The following is a 12,436-nucleotide window of genomic DNA, read 5'->3' on the forward strand; positions in this document are numbered from 1 at the left end:
GCAGTAATCCCAAGTTGAAATGTATATTGTTCATAGAACATGCAAGCAGTATGTATTTAAATTAACACGACTTTAAGGATTTTATAAGACAGATCTTATCTGTAATTAAATAAACACGACTTTAGAGGAATGTATAAGCCAAATCTTGTCTTGTACCTGATTCTGCTAAGCCTGGCCCCCTCACTCAGCTGAGACTTGAAGGTTTGGCAATGGAATATAAAAAAAAAACTGTAGGAGTCTAGTTATTTCATGGAATTCTCTTGTAAAATATACATTGTGCAAATTAAGAATTCTGCAGCTGTATGCGCCTATGTTTATTTCATGCTAATGATGAACATATTGCTCTGTGTGCCAGGTTTTCTGGAACAATATCCCAGCATTGTTAAAAACACAGTTATAGTTAATAAGATAAAAGCTCACTATTAAATTATATGGATTACAGTAATCCAGTATTTGAGACAAAATTTTTGCGTAAACATTTCAGTATAAGCCATTACCAAAATTCAGGTATCATGTATGGATATTGGCAACAGAATATACATTTCAGCATAAAGTATGCGGGTATGGCTGTTGATCATTTTTTTGTTAAACTGTAACTCATAAAGAAAAGGTGAGGTTTAGCTACAAAACTTGACACAACACTCACATTTTCACAGGAGTGTAAAGGTTAGAAAGTGGTCTGATTTTAATAATACAATAAATAATCCAAATAAAAGAAGGGCTAAACTGTCAATTCTGTGTTGTGTCACTTGTACCCGAATACTGACTTTTACATGTCCATGTGCTGTATTCCTCTGGGTACTCCTCTTTCAAGCCACTTTCCAAAGATATTTGTTTAAGTTTGTCCTGGAACTGAGTTATCAATCTAGGGTTGGTTCTTGCTTTGTGCCCAATGTAGGTTCCAGGTGACCCTGCAATCCTGGGAGTCTGATTAAACAATTAGGTAAGACTTTGGTTTAGGTACTGCAAAAATACATCTATGGTTCCATTAATCTTATGTAACAAGACATTAACAAAATATTCTTTTCATCTTAATTACACTTATAGACTATCATTAAATAGATTACTTATCTTTGTGCACTGAGGCATATTAAGAGCCTTTAATACGCTGGAAAAATTATGTATGAATATGAAGGACTCCCAGGTATTATTACTGAAGTAAGCAATATAATGAGAAATATGCTTCACTTAAGCCACTTTTGTCATTCCAAAGTGAAGCTATTTTACTAATCTACATTGCACAGATGAATAACTATGTTACCAAAGCTTTGTAACACCAAGTCTCTGCTAAGATCTTGCTACATAACACTAATCAATTAATAGACACATTTTTGTAGTGCCTAAGCTAAAGTGTTACCAACACCTATATTTACTGGGCAGACAGTTATGAAGCAGCACAGTATAATAGGGCATTAACAATTCCAGAATTTTTCACTGTAGTGATAAGTCAAGCAAAATGACACCTTTTATTGGCTAACTAAAAAGATTACAATATGCAAGCTTTCAAGTCAACTCAGGCCCCTTCTTCAGGCAAGATGTAATTTTAAGGTTGTATTTTAAGATGTAATTTTAAATGAAAGCTTGCATTTGTAATCTATTTAGTTAGCCAATAAAAGGTGTCATTTCACCCTACTTTCTCACGTGGATTAAAGAAAGCCACGGTATTGGCACACAAGAATTTTGAAGTTTTCACTTAGGTGACTGCAAAGTACAAGGTACTAGTGATTTTCACTCTGATCTGGCAGGAGAAAAGGATATCAGTTTGCTGGAATCATGTCCCATCCAGGGTTGGTTCCTGGCTTCCTGCCCCTTTCAATACTATGTCACGAGTGGTCTGGAAAAAGGATAAATGCAGTGGGGGTTCATATGTAGCAGTGTCAATAAAAACTGTAATCTTCAAATGTATAAGACCTTTAAGCAAAATAATCTATGCAGCAGCATCTCTTTCTTTTGTGTTCTCTGCCACAAAGAGATAACAAACATTGAAAACACTGCCAGACTTTGCATTTAGTATTGATATCTAATTTTCAACCCTGCGATCTACAGTTTTACTTACTGATGATTCAATATTTTGATGCTGGACAGCATAAGGATTTTAGCCAACAGATTTAGAAAACGTTTTCCTGTACTCTCCCATCCCTCCAAATACCATCATCTTACCAATCAAACAGATAATGGGATACCAGGTTAAGGACTACAGCAAAAAGACAAATGAGCAAACTTGTGCCATTAATTTAGATTTTTTGCAAGTGAATGCTGATTGAACAGAGGGTCGCTTTTCCACTAATACATGTGCAGCCATGCATATCAAAACCAGAATACTTAAAGAAACAAATGCCAACGTTGTCTTACCAGCTGCAAAATAAGTCTCAATACCGTAGCTTAAATAAATTTATAGGGTCATTAACATTAAATGCATGCCATAAGGGTGTGAAAGGCAAGGCATGAGATTGTGATATAGTTTTTAAGCAGTAACACATTATGCACCCTAATTTGGACAGGGAGGTTCCAAATGAATCACTGCATAAAATCAGTTAATAAACAGACTTGAGAATATCCTTAACTCGCTATTCCTTTTAGTAAGCACACCACTGTGAAGAAGCTTTGACCGTGGACAGAATTACATGCAGTAATTACTCTAACCCCTAAGATTCTTAGCTGGATTAAGGGTTAGGGTTAGGTTAGGGTTCTGTTAATTCATGAACAGAAAAAAATCCAATTTCACTTTAATTAATTTAATTCTGATTTTAATTATTCTTGGTACACTGTACCAAGATCTCCATTTACACCAAGGTATTTTTTTCTAATTTAATTATGGGACTACTGTAAATGTAGCCAATGTTTCGTAATTCAGATTGTTGGCATATCACACTTTTAAATACCTGTACTGTAAATGCTGTATAGTTTGTTGCATTATTGGTGTCAGTATTAACATCTAAACATGTTTTTGATACATTTTTGTCTATGCACTATATACGGTTATCTCTACAGCAACTCATAAATTAAACAGGATTCTAACCAAAATTACATTATTTCTTTCAAATTCAAATTTATGTCATTTATACTCCCAGATGCCACCTGCTGGTGGAAGTAGATGAAGTACATTACAGCAACAAAACAAGGGTTTTATCTTACAGAACCTGTTTATTTCAGTTTAGCAAGCTTCCAGAACTGGTAAATGAAGAGAGTGGTACAAACGGGCCTGAATGGCAGGAAGGTGTAAAATCTAATCAAATGATTAACCAAAAAGTAAACACTTTAATATCTCTTGTACCCAAGAACACAACTGCTAGAGTCTAGTGTGGGCCTTAATCTTAACCACATCCCATCCTTCCCCCGATAATAAACCCAGAGCCAGACTGAGCCCAGCAAATAAATGTTAACTCATTTTAAACCAAAATTGGGAAAAGGGTTACAGGAAATAATTATTCTTCACATACAATTCTACAGTATAATGTGATACAGTATACTTAATTATTAGGTGCACATTCGTAGCACAGTGTAGGATCCTCTTATTTCCAGAGCAGCCTGAATTCCTCAAGGTGTGGATTCCACTAGGTGCTAGAGATATTCCTTAAAGATTTTGGTGGAGGCTGATTGTACAACTCAGTTCCATATTTTCTGACCACACATTCCCATTGTGAACCTCCCAGTCATGCCAAAAATTCTATACTGGATTAAATTCTGAGGAGTGCGAGAGCCACAGCTGGAAACTGAAATCATTGTGATGTTCACAGCACCAGCCTGAGATGTTGCATGCTTGGTGAGATGGCACATTATCCTGCTGACAGTAATCATTGAAAAATACTAGACAACGGCCATAGAGAGATGCACATGTTCAGAAGCAAGGTTTATACATTAGGAAGCCTAATGAATACCAAGAAAACATTTGTCTCGCTATTCACTCTACCACCACCAGCCTGCACCATTGACTTAAGGCTGGATGGATCCACAGATTCATACTCTTTGTGTCAATTTCTGAATTTATGTCACAGCAGAATATGGGATTTAACACATCAGGTGACGATTTTTCACTCACAGTGACGGAACCTAGCTTGGTTTTATCTGCTTCAAAATCCGGCATGAGGTGCTGTTCAAAGCTGTCCTTCAGCTAACTATGTACCAATTGCCTTTTTCTCTTAATCGAATAAGTAACCCAAAACTAAACACTGTTGGGTTGAAGATACTGATGTGGTTAGTTTTTTTATTTTAAAAAATTGCTTAAATGCATTTTATTTTAAAAAGTGCTACCTTCCATAGCCTGTAGTATATGCAACAGTATAAGGTAGAACTTATGCTAACAAAAAATGAATCATACATTCAATTCCATGCCTCAGACACAGATGGTAAGGCTGATGACAAAGACACAGAAGGGATCGACTTAACAAAAAGCATTGGGATGGGTGAGTTTGTTTTAAGTATGCCAACAGATTGCTTGGATTTGAAATAAATTCTAACGACTGGTTTTGCTTTGAAATACAACCAATATATTCACTGTCACTCCTTTTTACCACTCTTACGGAAGGTCACTAACAAGGCAGCATCTTTATTCCAAGACTGGTGCTCCAGAGACATTTTTCCAAAAAAAAAAACTTTGGAAACCTTGTGGGACAACTTTGCTGGCTCTGACTGAGCAATCCAAATAGCGCTGCTGAGAGCAATGCATTGTTTATTGTTGTAGCATTTGTTAAAATTTATTCTTCATACTCCTGCTTAATTAAAATTAACATTTAATTAACTGATTAATATTTTAATCACTACTGCTTCATTCCTTTACCAGTGCAGGGAACTACTACTGATAAATCAGATTTTACATGAATACGGGGCATGTCATCGCAGTGAGCAAGTAAACAGTCTATCTGCACAATTCTACCTTCTGTACATTCATTTTTTCACTTATTAGCATTGTGCTTATTAGTCTGAATGCCACCTCCTGATTTTCACATCTTGCACTTTTCTCTCTACAAACAGGTAGTTCCATGTTCTTTAATATTGCCCAGTAGTGTCATTAATTCTGCTTCTTTTAGGTTACTTTTTTCCCACCCATCACATGGCTTGAAATTAATTTTAGAAATTAGAAGAAATAGACCCCCTTAAACACAAAGGGGGATTTCAGACTCCCTGGGGGTACAAGACTGTGGTGTGGGGAAAGGTTAAAACTCCCCAGTTTAAAATTTGTAATATTTCAGGCATTTTTTAATATCACAACTTATTATTTCTGATATTTAGAGTAGTTTATAAAATGGTAGATAAGGATGAGTAGATAAAGATATCAGCCAGTTGTTATTTCAGCTATTCTACCGTTAAATAATTGTTTAGTAGGGCATGTAGTGTATTCCATTCATGTTCAGGCCAAAAACACAGATTTGACAAAGAAATATTGAATCAGTAGAAAATTTCAAAAAAAACCTAAAAAATGTAAAATTGGCTGAGAAAAAATAAGTATTTGTTTTTCTTCTTTAATTCATACCCTACTGTTTTTCATATTTGAGTATCATTTTCTGCATCTTTAAGACAGTTGACATAAGACTGTAACTGAAAGTTACTTGAGGTAGGAAAAACCAACACAGTACCAGCATATTTTTTCTCACTATATATTAATACACAAACACCAATGTAAAGAGTATTGTATTTTTTGTTGTTTACAGTCACAATACCAAAATAAACTTTGATATGGTACTAAAAGAAATACTGAAATTCAATACTTTTTCAACACAGTATATAATGTAACTCATTTAAATAATAATATTTACATTAAAGAAAAGGAATAATTAACTACAGCAGTAAGTAGCCTTGGCCTTAACCTTAATGTGCATTATTGCCCATCCCAAAAACTAGTTTCCATCAACACCACTCATAATCTTATATGGACAGATTTAAATTTTCAGCTGGTTTCTCCAACAGCATGTGGAAATTGTAACAAACCAGGGACATCAAAGTAAAGAATAAATAAATCAATAAATCACAATCATTACTGTGCTGAGTAGTGACTTTTGTTAATACACATCAAAGAAAAATTCACCACAGTGCTGCATTCAAGCAGAACCCCTCCATAAAGTGGCTACCACAGCCAGCCAAGTCCAAACAACGCTTACTTTAATCAGCATCGCTCAACTCAATTTCTACGGTAATACACCAAGTGTATGAACACATAGACGAACAGATCACTGGCTATGCAACTGAGCACCGAAATGCTATAGCACCTTACATTACATAGTAAATGTTTGGAAATATAAATTTAAAAATGCATGTAAAAATAAAAGAAAGTAACACACTATGGCAGCATTCTTTAAAGTGAGAGTTTAAAAATTGGGGGGCAACCAAACCCTAGTGATGAAAAGTTTGGCCCCTGAATAAATAAAACTGACCTGAATGTAAAAATAATTGCTGACCCCTCATAATGCATTAAATGTTTAACTGACTACAAAAAACATTTTAATGTGTAGAAAAACTAACCTCAACTTCCTACTTCAAGTGCAACAGTTTACAGGCTTATAATCCATAATTTACAAATAAGAGAGTATAATAAATGGGGCTGCAACTCTAGTCATGGCCCACTGGCAGTCTACAAGATTCAACCGTCAAAGGCTAAAGTGAGCTGGGAACTGCATTTGCAATGTAGGCTGTAGAATCAATACCACTAAAAGGGAATATTGAAATTATTTTAAAAATGTAACAATTTATACTTATTGATATTTTGATTTTCATTTGACAACCCCAGATGCAATGCATTTTATTTGCGGAAGCACAGTGTCCTTTACAAAACACTGCTCAGTTACTCTCATATCTTGCTCAGCTGGTGGAATTCTAACCTACATACCATTACACAATGGGAAAGAAAAACGTTTTAATTAAAGCAAGAAAAATCACACTTACTTCAGGAAGTGTAATTAAGACCTTTATTTAATATCTACCAGACTTTTTATCAAAATAAAAAATGTGCTAAAGCATTACAAACCTTTTGAATATGCAAATACTTTTGAGTGATAACTTCAAATTACAGTATTTTTTTACTTTCTTAGCTGTTAACAAGAGATTTGGACAGGGGATATCTGAATTAAATAAGATTTAGTATTATCAATCTGTAGTAAATGTATTCAATTTGAAGTCCATAAGATAAATAAACATACTGAATTTCACATTCTTCAAACCCACAAACAGATGCAATTAATGGATTACTATGCTTTAAAAAAGCACAGCAGGAATTAATTGAAACTTTTCTTTTGGTCTTTTGTCATAAGCCCTCTGAGAAATAATGTATTAGGAATCTAAATATATTTTTAAACTTCATTTTACAAAATGGTACTTGATCACTACTTACCTGGCAGGGGAGATACCATGATCACTAAGGTGGTTCTCCCAGGGCGAGGCTCATTCATTGCACTCCGGGTGTGCTGACCCCTGCGATTTCCCCAAATGCGGGAAACTCGACTGCATAATTTGTGGTAGTGGGGGACTGCGTTCTCGCTCTCCCGTGATTTTTTTTTGTGAATTTCCCCTTGGGATTAATAATGTATCTATCTATCTACTACAGGTTCCTGTAAGCAAACCCTGCATCGCAGATTTGGAGCTTCCTCTCAAATTGTTTCAAAGAGTGGGATCTGAAAATTAGGGAGCACCAAAACTAACATGGCTGCCTTTAGCAAAGGTCACTAGTTACCTTGCTGGGGGGGTTTGTTATTTCACAAGAACATTTGTCAAATGTATCCTATAATAAAAATATGTTTTTGTTATAGATTACAGTTGGTCTCTTTGTTATTTTAAGGTCTATTTGTTTTATTATGTCATACTATTAGGACAGAATTGCAAGATCAACAGAATTGAAAAAAAAAATGCTTTTGGTTGCATTCTCTGCAAACTTAGTGACACACAGCTCATGAAACAGTGATCATGGAGTTTATTCTGGGTAAAAGTGTCAATAGTGACCAATGCTGAACAATGGTAAAATGATATGAAAAATATCTGTGGGAAAAGAAAATCTCAGGAATTATCAGCATGCACATAAACAGGAAAGCTAAAAACTATTGAGGAGGACATTCTTTATTGAAGACAGGACAGCTGACCAACAAATGAAGGGAAGAGGAGGGTCATCAAGTCACTCCTATGAGTCTTTAGGTCTCCTGCTTAAATACACGATGAAAATTCTGGAAGTTATTATTTAACAATATGGTAGGAAAAAAGCATTCTTTTTGCACATTTTGAGCAAGCAACTGGATAAGAGACATGTGGAATATGTGACATGAGTTTTTTTTTTATTCTTCTGTGGAAGTTTTTCATTGTTATGTTATAAACGTCTATCTCTCAACTCCGCATTAAAACCATAATATTACATTTTTTCTCAGCCACCATTACAATGTAAAGTATGTAACACATAAACAAAATAATTTTTGGGTGAAGTATTCCTGTAGCCTCAATGTTATGTTTAACCCAAGAAAAATGAGTCAAAGAATATTATTAGGTGTAACAAAAACGTGTAAATATTAAAACATCAATATAATCACTGAAGGAAAGGTATGTGTAGTGTTGACTGCTGTACTGATGCAAATTTAGTACTTGTCCTTCATGTGGTGTATTTTGAAACAGTCACCAATGTATAGCCTGATGTCTCAACCGGGATAGAAGAAGCGTGTTTCTTTGCACATTTCTTATATTTTTTCTGTTGCTTGCACATGAGCGGGTAGAATTTCAGTGCCTAATCTACATGATCAAAGCATCCTTTGTGTTATTGTGGGATGCCACTGGACAAGGCTTAGTGACTTCCATATTTCCCTGACAGTTAGCACATTGTGAAGAATGAGGAGGCTAGTGTCTTTCTTGTCTACTTTATCGCAATCTTTTTGCTTTTTTGCCATGTTGATACCGCAACCCACTGCAGCATTACGTGACTGAAGGATTGCCGTGCAATGCCATACGCAACATTTTCACTGCACGTGAATGTCTGATGACCAATTCACATTGTCATCACTATCGTTTGACTCAACTAATGGTTCAAATTCAGTTTGTACTAAAAATTACGTTACAGCCTCTCTTTTACACTCCATTGTGTTTTGGTTGAAACTCCATCCCACTCAAGATTATTGATGAGTTACCATAGGGGGGCAAAATGCATCAATATTCATATATTTTTGCAGCATGTTATTTTATCCACAAGACAGCAGCAGAATACTGTCCCGAGCATTATCTGGACTTAAAATTGTGAGACAAAAAAAAAAAAAAAAGAACAAATACATATAACAAGGAGGTTTATAATATGCTAAAAAGGTACAAGTACACATATATCAAGAATGACCTAAAAGTAAATTAAAGTGTAGGTATTTATTAAGTATAAAATGATTAAAATTGACATTACTTATAAGATACAATTTTAAAGTACATAATGTCAGTTATTTCTCCAGTATATTGACTGGATCAGTATATTGCACATGGCATGGTCTGTTAAGATGTCTGCTAGACTACCTCAGTGCCATTCAGCAGACAGGTGACGCATTACAGAACTTGATGGCAGAGGGTGGAAATGACCTTATATTGCTCTCGATGGAACATTGCAGTTGTTTCACAGTCTGTTACAAAATGTGCTCTCTCTTTAGACAAATCCTCAAGCTGAGGAGAAGAGTTACTGTCCAGGATACTAAGCAGTTTCCTGAGTGACCTTTGTTCTACCACTCCTGCAGCTGAGTCCAGCTTGAAGACTGAAGTAGCTTTTTTAATCAGTTTATTTAGTCTGCTGCCATCATCACACTAATGCCATTTCCCCAGCAGAGTGCTGCAGTGAAAAAACACGGGCCAATACAGACTGGTATGAAACATGCAAAAGAGGGGTGCATACATGGAATCACCTCAATTTTAACAGGAAAAAACTTTCTTGTATACAGTTACTGTGTTGGTACTGTCATTGTGCTGTATCCTGAGTCAGTTGCACATCCTCCCCAATTCCAAATCTTTGTCAACAAGAGTGGGCTTGGCCCTCCTGAAGTCTATAATCATCAACTTCTTTGTCTTATTGATGTTGAGGTGCAAGAGGTTCAATTTGCACCATTTAACAAACTCTTTCACTGGTGTCATGTATTTATTCTTCTCCCCAACACTGATATACCCAAATATAACTTTGTCATTGGAAGATGTCTGCAGATGACATGACTTAGTATTTAATCTAAAGTCTGAGGTGTACAAGCAAAAAGAAAGGGAGTTAGTACAGTTCCCTTTGGAACCATCAGTTACATCTATGTCCGATACAAAATTCTTAAAGTTGCACAAACTGTGGTCTACATAATTATATTCGGCTTGCACTACTCAAAATTCCATGTCCTAGACAGACATATTAATGTACAGCCTATGGTTTTTCAAAATTACGAAGCGAGCAGATCACTTTGACACAGTTTTACAGCAAAACTGTGGTTTTGAGGACACATCACATTTGTTGCATTATCTACTGTAGATTTGGCCCCAGGTTTCTATCATCTTTACCCAATCGGAAGGGCTACATCAGCTATTGAACAGTAGCTGCACAAGTGCCATAAAGAAGCTTTGTGGAGATTTATAAAAAGTGAATTAGTGCTCCCCTGCATGATGTTGAAAAATAATGTTATTTTTCATAATAACAATATATTTTTCTTATTGTAGAATATGTTTTTATTAATAGGTCAGTGTTCATACGTTTTGATCACCTGTATACACACACACAAATTTTATATATATATATATATATATTATATATATATATATATATATATATATACATACATACACACACACACACGTGTGTTTTCTTGGGCTACATGTCTAAGTGGAATATGTTATTAATGAAACGGACAGGAAATATAATATCGAGTCGTTAAATGCAACATGTTAATGTGGAAGCTTTGAAATAAGTGAAAAAGACTGCAATATCATTACACATCTAATGTTTAATGGTCTTTTGTAAAACAGGACAGTTTAAACTTTTAGATTCAGATCCTTCAAACAAAACCGAAAAAGTCAGCGATCGTGGCGAAGCTTTTTATTGTGCGATACCTGTAATGGTATCAGCGTGTTTCTGTGTATTACCCGACGCTTAGGTCACCATAACGAACGGGGCCTGTCCCGTCTCACGTTACCTGTCCCACGCGCTCTTGTCTCGATTGTCCGGGTTAAGCCGCGTTGTTGCCGAGGCTTCAGCGACACATTCACGACCTAAAGGCCACCTCTCGGGACACCGCTCTCTACTCGAGGGGAGTAGGTGTGATCTTTACGTGTGCTCCTCCATCTCCCAGTCTCCAACTTGTTTGTGTTTTTTTCTCTCGGTTGAAACTGCGCCCACCCTCCATTGACATGTGAACATTTACGATTGGAAGTAATTCAAACCACAACAGCACCCCAAATAAGCGCACTCAGTTTGATTTTATCCAAAACTTTTTTGTTCGTCTTTCCTTTAAAGCGCACGCGCGCCACACGAGACGCCAACTTTTACACGTAAGCAACCGAAGAATTTATAGTCAGCAGGTTTTCATCGTTCTGACCATTCCTATCTGACCACTCCTACCAGAGAGGAAAAATCAGGCAGCAATAAGTAAGGAATCTGACACTTACCGATGTGTCGGTACCCTTTACTATACAGCCATGCTCCTTAAGACAGAAACAGCGCCTGTCCAAAAGCAATGTTAAGGTTGATTCTGAGCGCCGCCAGGTGAGTGTCGCGGGGGCGCGCGCGACGCCTGACGGGCACCCGCCCGTTCGGGGAGAATGCTGCCTTCCTGTCGGCTTAAAGGGTGCAGTTCACTGGAGGAAGGTAATGCCGAACCCTAGTGTGCGAGTGAGAACAGAATAATAATGAAAATAATAATAGATGAAGGCTCGCGTCCTACACGGAGGGACATGCAAGTGTGCAGACCAGAGATGTTCAAAATCACGAAGCAAGCGGAGTACGAGTGGGTGCATCTCGAACACGTAGGCCCACTTTTAAAGATTATTTCAAAAGAAGAAATTTGGTCACTAGTGTCGTTTGCACAAAGTTTCCCAACAGGAAGCATGGTGTTAGGTTGCTCTATATTTTTTTCGAAAAGCTAAATTAACACCTGAAGTCGGCGCTCTGTAGACGGTCATTTTAGCTGCAAATTCAGTCCCGCCTCGTAAGACAACAGCGCCCCTCCCACCGCAACACAATCCCCCAACAGAGTGAGTAACTGCTCCTATAGGGGACTGCTGCCTGAATAGCCTCTGTGACCCCCTATTTGAGTTTGGAAAATGAATGTGTGGACGTCTGAAGCAGCAGACAGTTTTACACTCAGCCCCCTCATTCGTAGCCTCACGTTTAAGAACTATGGCTCAATCATAACCAACAGCTCTCACTTTATTTTCTTGAACTTCCCATTTAGCCACAAGGGGGCGCTCTATCCATATGGTTCACCAGATTCTCCTAAGGGTTTCCAAGTAAACTTGCCTGTGGGACCTGTGATTTCAG

At 36.7% G+C, this 12,436-nt stretch overlaps 1 protein-coding gene and 1 non-coding gene across 7 annotated transcripts in view; one reads left to right on the plus strand and one right to left on the minus strand.

The window, feature by feature from the left end:
* Window positions 1-11,655, minus strand: part of LOC120540427 (cyclin-dependent kinase 17-like) — an 82,521-nt gene extending 70,866 nt beyond the window's left edge. For 5 of the 6 annotated variants that reach the window (XM_039771228.1, XM_039771225.1, XM_039771224.1 and 2 more), the window contains exon 1: window positions 11,566-11,655. The gene's annotated coding sequence lies outside the window, so the exon portion shown is untranslated. The remainder of the gene's footprint in view (window positions 1-11,565) is intronic. The other variant, XM_039771223.1, reaches the window with a different exon arrangement.
* Window positions 7,314-7,477, plus strand: LOC120541803. The gene has a single exon (XR_005636079.1). It is a non-coding gene; the product is annotated as a U1 spliceosomal RNA (small nuclear RNA).
* Window positions 11,656-12,436: the final 781 nt, after the last annotated feature.

Source organism: Polypterus senegalus, chromosome 12 (assembly GCF_016835505.1).
Source record: "Polypterus senegalus isolate Bchr_013 chromosome 12, ASM1683550v1, whole genome shotgun sequence".
In the NCBI taxonomy this organism is placed as follows: Eukaryota; Metazoa; Chordata; class Cladistia; order Polypteriformes; family Polypteridae; genus Polypterus; species Polypterus senegalus.